Genomic DNA, 6,648 nt, shown 5'->3' on the forward strand with positions numbered 1-6,648 from the left:
TAAAGTTTAGGATGTCATAGAAAGACAAGTGAGAAAATCATCTGTAACTAAACAATTCCTTTGGTGCCACAGTCACCCCTAAGCATCGCACTACATAGAAACTGTCTACTTATGAACTCCTTCCTTCAGATAATAGTTTTCTGGCCCGAGTCATGGGCCATTATGAATAATTTCTGTGCATGATACTGGTACCAAGGAAAACTAAGTCTTCCTGCTGGAGGAAACAAGAAAACCAGGAGCTGTGGGTTGCTAACATCTGTATTCTATAAGCAAACAACTCATTTCAGCAACATATGGGATAATTATTTAATGGAATATTTTCTAAAAGTTGCATTCTTTGTTAATTTTACAGAAGTATCTTGAAAATACTGTATAAAATAAACTGCTAGGGTTTAAAAAAATTTTCAGTTTTCTACAACCGGATAACTGCATATCGTTTTAGAATTAATTTTAAAGTTGTATATGTGTATTATTTTATTTTTTTTAATTTTTTTAATGTTTATTTATTTTTGACAGAGAGAGAGACAGAGCATGAGCGGAGGAGGGGCAGAGAGAGAGGGAGACACAGAATCTGAAGCAGGCTCCAGGCTCTGAGCTGTCAGCACAGAGCCCGATGCGGGGCTTGAACTCACAGACAGCAAGATCATGACCTGAGTCAAAGTCGGACGCTCAACCGACTGAGCCACCCAGGCGCCCCAATGTGTATTATTTTAAAAACTACTAGTGACTTTTGAGAAATAAAAACATCCTGCACACATAATCTAGACGAAAACATGAACATAACAGCCTTTCAGAGACCATGAAACGAAACACAAATTGACGTCCAATATGGCAAGTTAGTATGTTTTTTAAAAAGTATGCTGAACTGAAATCGTTCAGTTTGTAAGCTTGTATGTCTAGATTCTTACACCCAATGTTATGTATACAAGATTCCCTTATGCCATTGCCTCTGGTGATATTTTATTCATTCTGTTTGTTGTGTGGCATCCCAATGTTTGGGGCCCGCTGTAAGAGACACTGCCCCACAGTTTTTCAGAGTTGTGCATCACTTCTGATCCCTGCCGTCAACGTGTAACGTTGTAACGTCAGCGGTGGTTCCGCATTCACACAAGTGCTTGATGCTCATATCGTGAATCATTTTCATTTTGGCCATTCTTCTGGTGGGCCAAAGTCCAGCCTTGAAGACTTACATTTTATTCACCTGAGTCCTAATGAAGTTGTATAACCATTTCTGAGAAGTGCCTGTTTAATTCTGAAGGCAGAAAAAGAGGTAAAGAAGGTGTGAAGAAGCTGTGTCTACAAGTATGTGGCCTTCCACCACTCACACTCTCTAGCTGATATCATTATTGCCCTTCCGGTCAAATCAGCCTAAGTCATTCTTTTGTACGAAGATGAAGCCCCTCGCGTGGTTTGTTTGTTTGTCATTTTAATATCTCCAATGGTGGAGATAGGTTTACACAGCTGTAGAATCACAGATTGGGGAGATGGATTAAGGCAACCGGAAAGGGCCTTAGAGATAATCTAGTTTGAGATCCTCTTTTACAGAGTGGGGGTGAGGTCTAGTGAGTCGTTGAACACCACAGCGATTTGGGGTTGCATTTGGTGCCATATTCACAGCATATTTCTGGAGAAGAGTGTCCAAAGAGGTTTAAAGTTGCTGCCTCTGGCTTTTACACAGGAGCACCCATTTACTCGGTTACCGAGCTTTGCCACTGTTGTATTTTAACAAATGGTGTCACACAACCTACCACTGTGTGCATCCATCTGCTCGTTGCATTATACAAATGCCCAAATGTACCATCGCGATGTCATTTTTATCCTTAGGGATTTCAGTGCAAGGCTGAAGGAAAGGAGTCCAGATATGGCAACATGTCTATTATATCAATAGTCACTTGTATGGTAATACTGGATAATAATTCTTTCATCAGTTCCTGGTGGATGTGTGGGGACATTGTGATGTAGAGAGTGGAAGGAAATGGGTGAGGAAGGAACTACATGAACCAGAATAGACCACAAAGCTTTTTGATGTGTTCCCTATTTCTGTAGAATTCCACATGGAAGGGTTAGTTCAGCCATCTGCCCTAAGTTCCTATTTAAGTCATGAAGCTACTATTCAATATTCTGAGACAGTGATTTTTCACTCTCTAATTACATAAATTCAGGGAGATGAAGCCTACAGTTAATCAAGTTGGTTTCTTCCATTTTTAGATGAGCTTAAAATATCTCATTTAATTGGTTTATGACTTCACACTCATTAGATGTGATTAAAGAAGCCAGTATGTGCATCAAATCAATCTTTACATGATATTACTGTTATATGTCATATGGAAGGGTGATGCCATATTTATAACTTCTGAATGAGAAGCCTCTGATCAACCCACTAAGCTTCTGACTTGTTTAGACTTTACTGCATTTCAAAAAGTTAAGAAAGATTAACAAAAGTGTATTGATAAATTGGGAAAATATGGTACAAATGGAAGTTCTTAAACCTTTTTTTTTCCCAAAAGAAGCCTTCCCATTGATTTTTTCCACCACCATATTTTCCCCCCAATTTGTCAGTTTCCCATAAATGCCCCTCTCAAAAGCAGAGAAGCCTTTTGACGTTTGCTTCCATTCTTAAATTCTTTCACCAAGGACAGTTATAATTACTTAGGGGTATAATTCTAATAGTAATTAAGAATGGCATTGAGTCTTACATGGTCTTACAAACACATAGCCATATCCATGTTTTCTCAGTAAGATTCTTTTAGTGGTTGACATCAGAAAACTTGAGCAGAGCTAGATAAAGAAGAAAACATCCAGGGAGGACATAGATGAATGCTTTTTTACTTCCCATATAATTAATATATTTATATAGGCATTAATTTAGTATCCACAACCATTTATAAATATTTTTGTAAAAGCTATTAAATACATATACAAAACATATATTATATTCTCATTTAATTATGTTCTGAAAATTTCTAGTGAACATTCAAAAATAGTGTCAGCAAAACAAAATAAACACAAAACAACCCAAACAAAAATGTTATCAGGTGTGTGGGTTTTTTTAAGTGTTTATTAATTTTTGAGAGAGAGCAAGAGGCAGAGAATGAGCAGGGAGGGGCAGAGAGGAAAAGAGACACAGAATCCAAAGCTGACTCCAGGCTCTGAGATTTCAGCACAGAGCCCAATGTGGTTTCGAACTCATGGTCTGCAAGATCATGACCTGAGCCAAGTCGGATGCTCAGCCAACTGAGCCACCCAGGTGCCCTAGGTGTGTGGTTTTTATTATTTATTTGTTTTTCAATTTTTGTGTCCCAGACATGATAAAGGCACTGGATTGGTAAGGATGATACTCAACCTTCACCAAAGAATACAGTCTTATATTGGAGACAATGGTCAAATCAACTGAGCCATAGGTATAGGGATGCCTTGAGGAGAGTAAATTATTTATAATTTAAGAACATCATTTAACCAGGACTGGGAAGGCAGAAGAAGGAAAGAAGAGCCAAGTGGAAGTGACTGTATTGAGAATTTCAACACAAGGAGGTACTTTAGCAGGACCCTCCACTTTGCACTTTTATCCTTCTCATTTTCATCTTGGGGGGGGACAGAATAAGCCACCCCAAAATATACCACTTTGGCTATTGATTATTTTAAATTAAAGTTACTTAAGAAACAGCAGGTGCAAGAAGGACACTCTGACTTTCCTTTGTTCTCCTGAAAGCAGAAAATAAATTTCCTATGTGAAAGGTACCCTTCCTGTACCAGGAGAAAGAGAGACATCCTCTTCACCAGAGAGGGAATTGAGGGCTGAGGAATCTGTATAAACAAACTGTTACCTCTTTACTTATTTACTAATCCAAGCCCACACTTCTTTGTCATGTCAATTCTTCACAAATATATTGTTTCAGGCTCCTGGGTAGTTCTGTTGGTTAAGTACCCACCCATCTGACTATGGCTCAGGTCATGATCTCGCTTTTGTGAGTTTGAGCCCACATTGGGCTAGCAGCTGTCGGCCCAGAGCCCACTTCAAATCCCCTGTCCCCCTCTTTCTGTCCCTCTTCCAGTCATGCTCTCTCTCTCTCTCAAGAAAAAATAAACATTAAAAAACCCCAAATATATCGTTTCTTTGTCTAAAAAATATACAAGCTACCTGTTCTGGTTACTTGAGTTTTATATTTTTATGAGATCGTGTACTTATGAGATTAATTTTGTTTTTCTCCTGTTAATCTAATATCTTTTTTCTTTTTAGAATTTATTTATTTACATACAAGTTAGTTAACATACATTGTAGTATTGGTTTCAGGAGTAGAACCCGGTGATTTATCACTTCCATATGATACCAGTGCTCATCTCAACAAGTGCTGTCCATAATGCCCATCACCCATTTAGCCCATCTCCCGATGCACTTCTCTTCCAGCAAGACTAGGCTTGTTCTCTTTATTTAAGAGTCTCTTATGGCTTGCCTCCCTCTCTGTTTTTATCTCATCTTTCCTTCCCTTCCCCTATGTTCATCTGTTGTGTTTCTTAATTTCAAGTATGGGTAAAATCGTATGATGTTTGTCTTTCCCTGACTGACTTCTTTCGCTAAGCATGATACACTCGAGTTCCATCCATGGTGTTGCAAATGACAAGATTTCATTCTTTTCGGTTGCTGAGTACTATTCCATTATATATATAAACCACATCTTCGTTATCAATTCATCAGTCAACGGATATTTGGGCTTTTTCCATAATTTGGCTATTGTTGATAGTGCTGCTGGACACATTGGGGTGCATGTGCCCCTAATTATTAGATCAGTCAGAGAACCAGGAAGAGAAGAAAGGAAAAACTTTGCTCCCCTACAACTACATAACCTCTGAGAAGGCATTGCCCTGCCCACCTCAGGATCTGTAATTGTAACCTCTTGATTTGGATTCCTTTCTTCACCCCATCACCACTGTATCCCTCTTCACCATTTTGATCTGAAATGAAATTTCAGAGGATCTTCTTCTCTGCACTCTAGAGGTAGACATTTTGCTTGAACTGAGAGTATCTTGACTTTTCACTTCAGGGAAATTTAGAGTTTATCATGAATAATTTGTAAGATTAATGAATTAATTTTATTTCTTTTAATTACATTATTGAACTCACTAGTATACAAACTACTGGAATCACCATGAAATGCAAGACACCTATAGTGCAACAGATGTATACTAAACACTAATGGCTCTTAGAATAATTAAATCAGTGCATAAAATTAACAACTAATACAAAATTGACACACTAACATGAAGACTGATAAATTTTCCAAATATTAAGCATGGCTGACTTAAAATGGAGACATACAATAAAATATAGGCTACCTAAATATTGGCATCATAGTAGCATAGTAAAATAATATGTTAGTTAAGGTATTTGAGACAATTTAATAATATAATATAACATGGAAGTATAATAGGAGATTTGAAAACAGAAGAGTGCATTTGCATGTGTATGTATATAAATATGTATTTATTTGTCCTATGTGACTAATAACTTAAAATCACATTTTATTTTTCAACTTTCCACCATTTCTTTCACATCCTTGTTCCGTAGGCTATAAATCAGAGAATTTAACATGGGAATCACACGAGTGTAAAACCAAGAGTTCATTTTGGGTTAATCCAGGAAAGAGGAAGAATTTGGCCAGGAATATATGATAGAAAAGCATAGTTCCCCAGAAGACTCTAACAGCCATTAAGTGGGAAGTGCAGGTAGAGAAAGCTTTGAACCTCCTCTCAGCAGAGCGAATCTTCAAGACTGATATGACAATAAGGGACAAGAACTCCTAAAAGGGTGCTCCATTCAACGAAGGCAAAAATGTTAAAAATAACGAAATCATTGCCCTGTGCATCTGAGCAAGACAGCAATAGGAGAGTAGAGATATCAGAGAAGAAATGATTAATCATATGACCTACAGAAGACATAAGCGGGATGTTCATGTCAGGGGTATCAAAGCAGCTGACATTCCCACCATAAGTATCCTAGGCATGGGCAGGGAGCACAAGGGGTTGCCAATGACTTTATACCAGTCAAAGACCATCATCAACAACAGTAGACACTCAGAATCTGCAGATACAGAAGATGAAGAATTGTAGAGCACAGCCTGTGATGGAAATTGATTTGATGTTAGCAAATAGATCTACCAGCATCTTGGGCCCAATTGGTATGCAAAAGCAGAGGTAACAGAAGGCAGGTGACTGAGGAAAAAGTATCTGCGTGTGAGGCTGGGAACCCATTTTAATTATAAAGAACATTCCAAGAGTTTCCAGGAGATTAACAAGATACATATCTAGAAACATGGTAAATAAGGCCACTTTGGTGTCCAGTTATTGGTAATTGCCAAGGGAAATAATTCAGACAAAAGGGATCAATTAACCCTGACCTTCCTCTTCATTCTTGTTGCAAACTTTTACAAAAACACTGAAGAAAATTATAGTTCGTAATTTGACTCTTCTAGATTTATCCATGATAAATTCCCCCTTTTTATTCCTTTTATTAAAAAAAATTTTTTTTAACATTTATTAGTTTTTGAGAGACAGAGAGACACAGAGTGTGAGTGGGGGAGGGGAAGAGAGTGAGGGAGACAGAATCTGAAGCAGACTCCAGGCTCTGGGCTGTCAGCACAGAGCCCGACCCGG

The 6,648-nt window shown here is 38.0% G+C and overlaps 1 pseudogene; it reads right to left on the minus strand.

The window, feature by feature from the left end:
* Nucleotides 1-5,524: 5,524 nt before the first annotated feature.
* On the minus strand, nucleotides 5,525-6,368 carry LOC122201312 (annotated as a pseudogene).
* Between the last annotated feature and the right edge of the window lie 280 nt (nucleotides 6,369-6,648).

The sequence above is a fragment of the Panthera leo genome, chromosome D1 (assembly GCF_018350215.1).
Source record: "Panthera leo isolate Ple1 chromosome D1, P.leo_Ple1_pat1.1, whole genome shotgun sequence".
In the NCBI taxonomy this organism is placed as follows: domain Eukaryota; kingdom Metazoa; phylum Chordata; class Mammalia; order Carnivora; family Felidae; genus Panthera; species Panthera leo.